This window comes from Mesocricetus auratus, unplaced genomic scaffold (assembly GCF_017639785.1).
Source record: "Mesocricetus auratus isolate SY011 unplaced genomic scaffold, BCM_Maur_2.0 Super-Scaffold_100023, whole genome shotgun sequence".
Classification (NCBI taxonomy): domain Eukaryota; kingdom Metazoa; phylum Chordata; class Mammalia; order Rodentia; family Cricetidae; genus Mesocricetus; species Mesocricetus auratus.
In genome coordinates this window covers 6,064,526-6,077,354 of record NW_024429204.1, presented here as the reverse complement: position 1 = coordinate 6,077,354, position 12,829 = coordinate 6,064,526, and the positions used below count along the sequence as shown (strand labels likewise).

The 12,829-nt window shown below is 41.7% G+C and overlaps 1 long non-coding RNA gene across 2 annotated transcripts in view; it reads right to left on the bottom strand.

The window, feature by feature from the left end:
- The window catches only part of LOC106021343, an 81,332-nt gene that overhangs the window by 31,366 nt on the left and 37,137 nt on the right, over positions 1 to 12,829 (bottom strand). For both annotated transcript variants that reach the window (XR_005870486.1, XR_005870487.1), the window contains exons 2-3: positions 10,032 to 10,093; positions 9,539 to 9,699 (exon numbers count right to left, since the gene is read on the bottom strand). This is a non-coding gene — a long non-coding RNA (uncharacterized LOC106021343). The remainder of the gene's footprint in view (positions 1 to 9,538; positions 9,700 to 10,031; positions 10,094 to 12,829) is intronic.

The following is a 12,829-nucleotide window of genomic DNA, read 5'->3' as shown; positions in this document are numbered from 1 at the left end:
CAGGTCTATAAAGATAGTTCAAGGACAGTCAGGGCTATACATAAAAACCCTGTCTTGAAAAAAAAAGTAACTTTCTAAGTATAGCATCCAGAAATCCAGAGTTTCCTGAAAACTCCTAAATATAACTGATTATATTCCTGTGCCTCATATCCATCAAAAACAATTTTATCTTTGCATGTTTTTGTTGTCTTAAGGATTAAAATAAGCCAACAGTAATGACTACTCCTTTTTCCAATTTTTCATTTAAATTAGAAACAAGCTTGCCTTGCATGTCAATCCCAGCTCCCTCTCCCACCCTTCCTCCCTCACTCCCCACTAGCCCTCCCAGACCCCATCCCATACCCCCTCCCCCCTCTGCTCCCCAGGGAGGGAGAGGCCTTTCATGGGGGATCTTCAAAGTCTGTCATATCATCCTGGGCAGGGCCAGGCCCTCCCCCATGTGTCCAGGTTGAGAGAGCATCCCTCCATGTGGAATGGGATCCCAAAGTCCATTTGTATGCCAGGGCTAAATACTGATCTACTACCCGAGGCATCATAGATTGCAGAGGCCTCCTCCCTGACACCCATGTTCATGGTATCTAGATCAGTACCATGCTGGCCTCTCAGTCACCAGTCTGGTGTCCATGATCTCCCCCTTGTTCAGGTCAGCTGCCTCTGTGGGTCTCTCCAGGCCGGTCTTGACCCCTTTGCTCATATGACTACTCTATCTTAAGGGCCCTATGCAGACATATAACTCTGTGCAGTAGGGAAACCTTTTAAATAAAACATGTGGTGATACTTGTATTAGTCAAGTTTCCATTGCCGTGATAGAGCACAGCGACCGAGGTGACATAGAAGAACGTGTTGGGCTGGGATTATGGTTTCAGGGGTTCATGTCCATGATGGCAGAGAGAAGGCATAATGGCAGATGGCCACCACAGCATTGGAGAGGGCACTTCTTCACCCATGGGAGGAAGAGGGAAACTAACTCAGGATGGCATGGAGTCTTTTGAAGTCTCTCTCTGGTGATACACCTCCTCCAACAAGGCCATGGCTCCCGAGCCTTGCCAGACAACCCCACCAACTGGGAGCCAGCCTAGAAGCCAATGGGCATACTGTCATTCAGAACCACCGCAATGTTTCACCCTGCTCCTTGTCCACATCTCATTTCCATGGTCACCCTGTATCACAGCACTCTTTAATAATGAGAGCACAGAAACCTTATTATAGACAAATTTCCAACCGCCTTGCATGGTGCTACTGCATTTCCTGGTAGAATACTGAACTTTGAAAACGTGCCTGCATGCTTAATCAGACTCTCGGAGAATATACTTCAGAAGATGTGTGCACAATCTGTTCTTCTACAGAATGAAGATATCTGTGGAAGTACAACTCGGAGACTTAACAGTTGTGTGAAGACGTAGTACCTACCCCCTGTGTGTGCCCAATAGCCTCCCCTTGTTGCCTCAAATCCCTGTATATGACTAAAGAAATAATTATAGGAAGGTCTTGAATTGTTGGAAGAAGGTAGACTTCTAAGGGACCATAAGAACTGAGGAAACAGGTATACCCACGAGTCCCCTCCATTTCTGTATTGTGCCCTGTATATCCTGGAAAAGGTACTATGGGGGACCCCATACCCAACCTCCAGGATTGGCTGGAAGCTCAAGTCACAAGAGCAAGAGCAGATGCCAGCACCAATACAATCCAGCTGTTAAGATACTTACTAAGGACTTTAAAGAGGCTATAGTTGTGATGCTTATTAAGAAAAACTGTCTGGAAATAAGTAAGGAAATAGCAAGCCTGAGTGGGAACAGAAAAATATATTAAGACCTCTGACAATAAGAACAGGGTTTCATGGGGTTGTGGGAAGATAAGAAAGAAGTTAGCATCACGTCACTGGACTTCTAAAATGGCGAAACAGAGCTGGGATTCAAATAATATTTGGGGGATATGAACTGGAAAACCTTTACTATGGTGGAAGATACAAATCCAAAAGTTCAAGTGTAGCAAGAATAACAAAAACCCAGAGACAGAGAAAGGGGTCCAAACTGAAGATCATAAAAACGAAGCAGCCAGCCAGTACAGAGTTCTTACCTCTGTGAAGGCTGGGGTGATCCTGTCCTCAGGGTGACTGTAGACTGAATACTCTACCCTCCTGTCTCCACCCACCATCTTCAAGGAGCAAAACAAGCTGTAAATATGTTTTGTTTTAAAGAGAAACTCATGACTATGTGACTATATGAATTAGATTGTATCTTTAAAAGCCACACTCCTATAGGCATACTAGTTGTTGATATCCTGGCGTTATTCTGACCCCGCCCCCTGGCAGACACTAGTTCAAAGGGCCCTGTGTTGCTTGGCTACATCACGCATTACCCGGCAGCATAAGGACTCTGTATGTATGCGCAAGCTTTCCTGTAGAGATCTCACGTATCCAAAGCACTGACCACGCCTGTTTGGGCGTGGTCACAGGTACTTGTGGGGTGAGGCAGAGAAAAAAGGTCAAGGAAGGGGGGTTACACTCTCTCTTGGGGTTCTAGAGGTCAGAGACGAGCAGAGGGCTGACCTACATTCTCGACTCCTCATGTAAGTGACTTCTCTCCCTGTAATAAAGTATCATACGACTCCCCTTCCCTGAATATCTGGTGTGGCTCCTTATCCCTCATCACTTTGCCTTTTAAGCGAGTGTCTTCCACCTGTATGTGCCCCTTCCTCGCCTTCCCCTTCCCCTTTCCATCTCTGTTCCTGGTTGGCCAACACTTACCCCTCCCTTTGCTACCTTTCCCCAATAAACTCCACGTGGTGGGTTTTGCTGAGTTACATGGTTCATGTATACAGCAAACAACAACACCAGCTTTCTAAACTTCCACCAAACGTCCCCACTAAGCTACCCTCTGTTTTAGAGCCTCGACAGTCTGCTTTGCAGCTACTCCCAGGTTCCCCCTGCATGTCTGTTCCAAAGGAATGGGAACCAGGTACATCCTTCAGAGAAAAGGAGCAGGGGCCAGGGTCTTTCAGTTAGGCTCCACCCCCTAACTTTTCCAGAATACGTGAACCCGTCCTGCATATTTCTTACTCACATCACAATACAAAGCGTTGTGAGGGAATTGTCCAAAAAAAAAAAAAAAAAAAAAAGCACAAGGGGGCATTTCACCGATGTCGCTAAGTGTAGGAAAGCTCATTCAGAACCACTGGCCATTAAGGAAATGCGAGTTGAAATATAACGATATATTGGTGTACACTTGTAAGGATGGCTAAAATAAATACTATAATACATGCTGGCGATCACAGGAAGCGACAAGATCACTCATTTGTGCCTGGAGGGAAGGAATCGCTTGAAATGCCCAAAACTCATATTCATAGAGTATTTCCGGTCAAACATCATTTTAATATGAAAGGATGAAAGGAAAGTTTGTCTCTTCTAAATCTAACGAGCTCACTAATTCACATTTTTGAATACCAACGAATATTTCCAAAAAGCTATAAATTTCCCCGTTTCCCAGATATCACAACAAAAAAATAATATACATCCCCTCTAGAGTTAACCTCCCCAGAAGAGTTGAATCCTAACCCTTCCTGTCTTCTTAGGAGCTTCGCTCTATCAATTACCCACTATCTCTGGGTAGTTTTAATTTCTTTTCTCTAATAGCTTTTAACCTACAACCTGCATGTTTGCCGAAACCTTCCCTCTAATGGTGTGCTATCCTCCAGTTACTGACTCTCCCCTCCTGCTTACAGGCAAGCCAAGTAAGACTATGATCTACTTTTACTCTGACGCATCCCTTCTTTGTATTAACTCTTCAACCCACTAAAATCTGCTTTTTGCCTTCCAACACTCCCCTGAAACTGCTGCCACCAAGGTCACCTATAATCTCTTAGTTGCTAAATTCAACTCTTCATTCTTATCTTTTTTAACATTTAACCCTTACTTAACAGCAGAATCTGACCCATTGACCAGAGTCTTTTTCTTCGTTTTCTCGTTCCTTGGCATTTGCTATCCTTTCTCCTTTCCCTCTTTTTTTAAAAAAATTTTTAATAGCCCATTTGCTGATTCTTTCTCAAGTGTTCATCAAAGGCATTTCTTCTTCTCCTTCCCATGAATACTGATATTTTCCAATTATTTATCACGGAATTTTCTTGCTGTCATCTTACTCACCATAGTATTATTTTCTCACTTCTGCTGCGAGTTCTCAAACGTGTGTTTCCAGACCAGATGTCTCTGGAGGCCTAAACCTGAGGGCTGTTTTGGTGTTCCTTCAAGATCTCAGTCTCCAATCCCCGCATTAAATCCATCACTCCCCCCAAGCTATTCTTTCTCTCCTGCTGTACACTCTGACAACACTCAATTTTGTACCCCTTCCCAGTATCATAGGAATAGCATGATTTCTGTCTTCTTACCTTCAGATCCTGTTGCTTGCTATGGATTTCAGAAAGTTTTGGACCTCCTCCGTTCATTTCAAACACTAATCTTTCCATATGAGCCGCCACGCCCATCCCCACTTCCTTTGGTTTTGGTTAGTTTCATCCCATTTTTTTCTTGATGCTCATCTACCACAATGGCTTTATTGTTGTTTCTGAAAAATGGGCTACAGTCATATTGTTATGTGTTTTGAATCCTTAAATTTGATTTTTCTTTAAGTATAAAATCCAAGCTACTTAGAAAAATAATACCAAAACCTTTGTGAACCTGTCCTTACTTTTGTGTGTGTGTGTGTGTGTGTCACCTTGGGAACACTTTACAAGTAACAGAAAATCAATTCACAAGGATAAAACATAGAGTTTTGTTTTATTCACATAGCAATTTAAAGAGAGAGAATGCATACTCTACCCAAAGCTGCTGTATTTTTGTCATTGCTGTGAAATAGTTGACCAAAGCCACTAAGGAAGGAATACTTTATGTTGGCTCACAGTTTGAAGATACAGTCCTCACTGACAGAGAATCATGGTGGCAGGAACGTGAGGTGATTGGACATATTTTGTCTACTGTCAGGAAGCAGAGAGAGGGTAGGAAGTAGGGCTTGGATATTGTCAGTATTCAGGCATCTGTACTGGCCTGCCCTTGGGGTCCTGACAGGATACGCCCTCATCTGCAGCCACTAAGAGCACCACCTGTGCACATTCACTGTGTTCCCTTTTAAAAGGGCCCCGCCCACCTCCCATCCCCCCTCCTTGCCTCCCTCCCTCCCTCCCTGCCTCCCTCCCTCCCTGCCTCCCTCCCTCCCTCCCTGCCTCCCTCTCTCTCTCTCTCTCTCTCTCTCTGTGCTTCTCTGCCTCTCTGCCTGTCTCTCTTCTTGTCTGCTGCTCTTGTCCCCAGAGGCTGGTCTCCCCCCCCCTTTTTCCCATTCACTTTCTCCCAATAATAAAAAAACCCTCCACCCAAACCCTGCCACATGGCCCCTTTCTCCGGAGCACCGATTTTTTTTAATTACAATGCTGATGTCAAATCTCAATTCCTACTCCCTAGCAACCTGTTTTCTCCCCGAATGATTCTGCCTCATCAAGACTCCACATTCTTCAAAAACATCTCCACAAGTTGGAGACTAAATCTTCAATCACACGAGCTTATGGGAGCCGTTTCATATGCAAACTACCGAAGACACACTGGGGAAGCTGGTGCAGGGGAATTGCGAGTTTGAGGAGAAACTGGACTACACAGTGAAGATGCCCACCATGAAAAGAAAAAAGGTAAAACTCCACCCACTATGCACAGTGTTTGGTCATTCTTCTCCATCTACAGCATGGTGGCATTTCACCTTCTGGTTACAGCCATTACATCAGCACCAGAGTCTAAAATACAGCCCACAGGAAGAGGGTAGCTACACCTGAGCTTTCTGTCGGGAAAAGCAAAATGCTTGCTAACAGCCCTGGCGATGGATGTGCTCACTATTACTGAGTTACATGCTTCGTAGTTGAAATAAATTCTGAGGAAATCACTTTAGTTTTTCCCGAAAAGCACGGCACAAGCAGACCAGGAAGGAAATAACTGGAAACTGGTGATATAACCAATTCCTTCCTAGTTAAGTGAAGTCCCAGCACTTCCTTGTCCTTGGGCAGCGTATCCAGCCTAAGAGCCTTGCTTCCTGGAAAGCCTTGCACTTTTAATGCTCTGCCCAGCGTCCCCTCCCCCATCTTTCCTGACCTCTACCTGTGCATCCTACCCATTTCCCTAAAGTACAAGGGTTTCCTGGTGGTTTCGTCTCAGATTAAGTCTCTCATAGTTTCTGGTAAACCCACGGTACTTTCTTTTCATGTTTTCCTCATCTAGCTGGTTCTTTCTTTCTGGGATAGTTTTCCTTCAAGTTACCTCCATGGCTGATTACATTTTTAAAAAATTATACGTTTTTTTCATTTTACATACCAATCACAGTTCCCCCTCCCTCCCCTCCTCCCACTCCCCCCATGTCACCTTCCCCCTATTCAATCCCCCCCATCCACTCCTCAGAAAGGGTAAGCAAGGCCTCCCTTGGGGAGTCAACAAAGTCTGGCATAATAAGATTGCAATAGGTCTGAGACTCTTCCTCCCATGTGTCTTGGCTGAGCAAGGTAACACTTCACAGTGAATGGGCTCCAAAAAAGCCAGTTCATGCACTAGGGATAAATCCTGGTCCCACTGCCAGTGGCCCCACAGACTGCCCAAGCCACACAACTCTAACTCGCATTCAGAGGACCTAGTTTGGTGCTATGCAGGTTCCCCAGCTGTAAGTCCATAGTCATTGAGCTCCCCCTAACTTGGGCCAGTGGTCTCTGTGGGTTTCCTCATCATGATCTTGACCCCTTTGCTCATATAATCCCCCTCCCTCTCTCAGTCCAGCATTTAGCTGAGGATTACTGTGTCTACTTTACTTTTATATTGTGTTAAAATGTGTCTCTCAACAAGCTTGTGACTTTAGGAATGTAAATGTACATTTAGCGCTATTTATTATCTACAAAATAGTCACTACTATTTTCCAAGTATTTCCAGTTACTTACCCAACACCAAGTCATCACTCCTGTAATCATGAATCATATACATATAAGCCGCACTAAATGGACTCTGCAGGATTTATATATTTCATATACATAATCTATATGTAGCATATATATGGATATATGTTTCATATGTGTATGAAAAGGATACACATACACACTCACACTCACACACACACACATATGAAAAAGAGGCCAAGATTCGAGGAGTGAAGAGGAAATGATCATTCTTCTAATAAACACTATAATTCTAAATATACAAATATATTTAATATGTCCAAATTTTCTTTAGCTCTCTCCATCATAAAATGCTATCATGACTCTATGCTCATTAGTAAGGGAAGAAATGAGAGTGGCACATTTGCATAATGCATTACACTAACACAATTTGTTCTCCAGGAGGAATTGTCAAAAAAAAAACTCAATTAAGAAGGTTCCCATTAGAGGACCACCAAAGAGCATCAGATGATAAAACTTTCAAGCTATGATGAACCGTAGACTAGGTATTCAAATATGTGTCCTTGTTTTGGGTCAGAGGTTGAAAGGGAATGACTGTGGAAAAACAGATCTATGTTTGGACATTTGTTTTAAACACTGATTCTGTAAGAACTAAAGTTATCAGTGTTCAACTAACCATCTGCCATGCTATCAGTTCTCTTCCTGTCCAAATTAATACTGTCATCCTCACTATCCTCTTTTATTTATTCATCTAGTTATCCGATATCCTGGTTATTTCAATAACTGCATCTTCAGCATACATATTCTTAGACATCTTTCTATTTGTCCCTCGTAAATGAGATTAAGAACATGTGGCTATATATGTCATGGACTCTAATGGAAAACCTACTATTATTCTACTAAATAGATACAACCATTTAATGACTCCTAATGACTTATGGCTATAGCCATAGATCAATGTATTGTTCCCTTTTCACCAGAGATTCCTTCTCGCTATAAATAGACATCGATAAAGAGACCTATCACTGTTCAGCTGGTAGAGAATCTGGGACTTAACAGCGCTTAACCCTAAACGGGACATCTTTATCACACAGGGACTGGTGAAGAAGAGGAGGAAGAAAGGTTTGTAAGAGCTGGAGATGGTGACTCCAAGGAAGCCCAAGGGAGTAGATTCCTATGTGAACCCGCAGAGATTGTAACACGTGACCGGTGCAAACTCAAGCCAAAACAAACCAGAAAAAGTCCACGAAGAAGGGGAAGCAGGGCACAAAGTTCCTGGTATCTGATAGCTGGAGGGAGTGAGAGAATCAGTTTTCCTGAGCGGTGGATCCCAGGTATAGTGTGATCCCAGGTATAGTGTGATCCCAGGTATAGTGTGATCCCAGGTACAGTGTGATCCCAGGTAAAGTGTGATCCCAGGTATAGTGTGACCCCAGGTATAGTGTGACCCCAGGTATAGTGTGATCCCAGGTATAGTGTGATCCCAGGTATAGTGTGATCCCAGGTATAGTGTGACCCCAGGTATAGTGTGATCCCAGGTATAGTGTGATCCCAGGTAAAGTGTGATCCCAGGTATAGTGTGATCCCAGGTACAGTGTGATCCCAGGTACAGTGTGATCCCAGGTATCCCCCACTCCAGGTCAGAACCCCATGCCAGGAGTTGTCAACTTACACAAACCTAACTCATTGAGAGAGAAAGAGGGAGGGAAAGGAGGGAGGAAGGGAGGGAGGGAAGAAGAGAGACAGGGAGGGAGGGAGAAAGGGAGGGAGGGAAATGGGAATGGGGAGATATAGAGCGAAGGTTGGGTATATATCAAGATGGCAGATTTAGGAGTGGGAAGGGGAATGAATACAATCAAAATACGTTGTGTGAAGCTCATCACATCAAAGAATAAAGAGCCCCTCAGAAAACTTCCTTTTTGCCACCTTTCCCCCTAATATGGTATCTTGAGTCTCTGATGGAACCTGTGACCTGGCCACTTAGCAATTCTTGGACTTGGTAGTCTTCCTGGATGATTTAAGTTCCCCAGTTCTGGGTGACAACTGTATAGACCTTTCTAGAATGCAACGGAAGTCGTATTGGTTCCAACTGTTCAGCTCTGTTAGCCAGACATTCTCGAATCCCAGCTCCACTCTCCTATCTGGCAAGATGACTCATAGCTAATTCTGGAAACAAGCATGGATCGGGAGGTCAACATTTCAGGGTCTTTCTTTGCCTGACCGAGGTTCCCAGCCAAATCATAATCAGCTTGATATAACACAGCCTTTAAAGGGTCCTCCTCTTAGACTCACAACTGACAAGCAAGATTTTGGGATGAATGCTCTCTGTAGCTTAAAGCATTTCTGTTACTTCTGTATACAAGGCTGAAAAGGTGAATATTAATTACACTGTTAATTAGGCTCATTTGTAATTTCTTAAATCTTCTTCGTCTTTCACTAAGATCAAAGTTTGAAGAGATAGATTTTTCTTTACCTATCCACTTTTTCCATATTAAAACGAAGCTGTAATGGTGGCCAGGAGTATCTCCTCTTGTTGGCGAGCTCTTAGGCATATGAGCCATGCAGCCTTGACTGCAAGTGATAATAGGAATAAATCCAGGGAAGTGCTTTTCCAGATAACAGCCATCCTTACCTCTTAATTCTATTCTTGCTTTCAAAACCCAGACTCATCTTGTTTTCATCTCTTTTCGAATGCCTCATAAGACACTTTCAACATTTCCTCCCTAGCCATGTCTTTCCTCCACCACAATCCCGCGATGGCTGCCTTTGGCCAAGAGAATGAAGGTCATGTACCTAGAAAGTGGGGAGTAGGGAAAAATCATTAAAATTTAAAACTATTATCCTCGGAGGAAGGACTTAAGCATGCAGTATATAATTTCCTACTCAAACTTTTAAGATTGAAATTTCCCATATTGTACTTAACTCTAAAAACAGTCTTCTATTTCATGCCCATTATTTAAAACCATCTCCTCTCTCAAATCCTTCCTTAAAATTTGTCTGAAACCTTTCTTTTATTTAAGGGAGCCTGAAGGTCTTTTCTTGAAGACAAGAAAGGAGGCTGAATTTAAATAAAAGGCATAATAAGATACACCAAGCATATGGGAAGAAAAAATTAATAAGCTCACCTCTTTCAAGTAGCTTCCTTCACCAGGTTCTTACATTTTAACTCCTTGTTTTATTGTTATCTCTAGAAGAGAAATATTCATGGTTTTAATGCTTTCCATTTTGAAATACGTCAAATTCATTTCAACCTCTTCTAATAATAGTTAATTTAAAATAAAATACCAGTAAGTGTCACATTGAATTCCCTCCTTACTCAAGTGGAGATGATAATGCATTTCTAAGACCTTCTCAAAAAATCTGTGAGGACAAAATAGATAAGGTTTTAGGATGTTTAAGCTTATTAGGGAGACAATATGGAATATAATAATTCACATCTCTTCAAAGTCCACACTTTCCCAGACTGCTTTCTAATTTACTGTATTTGGGGGCACTTGGGGTCTCTTCCATGTCCAAAGATATTTCATATGCATATGTAAAATGAAAGCAGTAGTTTAGTTGGTAAACAGATATATTAAATAGTTAACACTATGACAGCAGAAAAATATAGCAAACAACTACAAAATTAAAGACTGCATGGTCCTGGAATTATTAATTTTATGGCAGACAAAATTATGCTTGTGTAGAAATGTGATTTGTGATATTCAGGTTTGTTATTTTAATTTTTAATAGATGTTTTAGTTCAGAAGTAAATGTGTACACCATTTTATGTAGCTCATGGCAAAAGTTTTAAGTAACTCCCATGCTATCACAGCAGGTTGTGCTGCCTCTCGAGGTTACTAATTTTAGGCCACACAAAGGCGAGGATGGTTTTCAATTTCAAGTTTACTAAATCAGTGGTACCGTATATGAATTACATCTTGCTGTTTTGTAATAGGGAAGTGAGAACAGTTTGCCTAATGTATTTTTATGATACCCTTATTATGCTGTAACCCAGGGCATTTTAGTTAACTTAAAAACAGATAATATTCTTTCAGCATCTTAACAACTTTAGGAGCCTTATGGTCTGTGAAACTCCAACGCCTATAAAAATATTCAGGAACAAAAAAAAAAAAGTCAGGTGACATGGTAGGTTTGTTTTGTTTTTGTTTTTGTGAGATCTGGTGTGTGTGAAGTGTGTGTACTTAAGACTCACACATTTCATAAATCGTTTTGGAAATAGTTGACCATGACAGAAACCAAATATTCATTACTTGTTTATTTCATTTGAAGAGACAGAACAGGCATATTTTTCTTTCTTTCTTACAAATTTTGAGTTATATCAAAAGCCTCATATCTCAATACTCCCCAACTGTATATCTCCTTTGTGCTTATATCCTGGTATGTATAGTCCCACTGGTTTTGTGACCGACATCGTGGTTTGCCTCTCACCTCAAGAGTCCTGAACTTGGGTCTTCATTCTGCTAGAATATTCGTCTCGTATCACACCGTTCAGATCGCTGCTCAAATATCACCAGACCAGACTTTGTTTATGCTCTTTCATAGCATCTGTTGCCAAAACTTTATTTATATCCTTTTAAACATACTTCAAACTTTTCTCTCACACAGGAGCACCATAACAGCAGACATTTCTATACAGTCTTGTATCCCCTTATGTAGACAGCAGGAACTTTATAAGTTACAGCCTGAGAACGAGCGCTTACTCCTAAGTGTGGATCATTTAGACGTGTGTTTGTCTATTGTTTTTAAAGTCATGTGCACTGCAACTGGGGCTGAGTATGAAACAGATAGGAATTGTGAATATGGATATCAAATAAATACATATACACAGTCTGAAATCCTTATTAAATATCATGACCAATTTAAAAAAGAGACATTCTCCATAGTCTAGTTTTTACATACCTTCCAGTTATTTTTAATGAGAAATTGTTGGATGAAGTACAAGAGCGTCTGCTGTGTATTCAATTCTACTTATTAGGAAAAAAAATGTTAAAGCTAATCCCTAATGCAGCCAGCAAAGACCTTTTAGTTTTGAAATAACCTCATTTATAAATATTCCTGTAAAGAAGTTATTTTAAAAGATTTCACTACTTCCCTTCTTCAAAGGACATGGAAAGAAATGCCAGGCTCTGGGACAAATCTCACTGCTTCTGATGTGAGGATGGGGTAGGATCATCAGGGATACGGATGAAGGTGGAGACGGTTATTACTGACATGAGGTTGGCCTGGCAGACACAGTAATGTCAATAATCTGTCACGGGAGATTTGGAAGCTTTTATGTTCCTGCAGCGTGCCCCTCCTCCCTCCTCTGACATCTTTCGGAACATAAACTTAAATAATTTACAGTTTAATGTTACAAGGATCCAGATCAGCCTCAAGAACAACCTTAAAAATATTCCCATCAATTCCAAGTGCATTCCCCCACAGAACGTTTTCTCCATGTCTGCGGCAGTTCATAAAAGCTGCTGCAAAAGTTGTCTTTCTGAGACGTTTATTGCATGGTTTGTTTCTTACAGGCTCCTACAAAACGCCTTTTGATGATCATCAAATGTGATCATTTGACGCGTAAGATTTAGGGATATGTTCAAAGAGGTTATCATGAGCGTTCTCTACTTTTTAAGTATTTCACATTTGTCGGTTCAAGGTTATTCAGAAAATGCAAATGCCTCAGTAAGATTTATTTCTTATATTGACAGGAAAATGGTCTGTGAAGAGTGCAGTTCACACAAGTGCAGCACACAAACTCACAAACTTAGATAATCAATTGTCGAAATCAGCGGGAACACAGGAAAGGAATTATTGGAAGGCAGAAAAGATACCCAACATAAATCACCATGCAGTAGTCATCATTACCGTGTTGGTGGGCTTCCTGGCAGTAATTTACATGGTGGAACTCATCTGTCTATCAGGATATATGCTTATA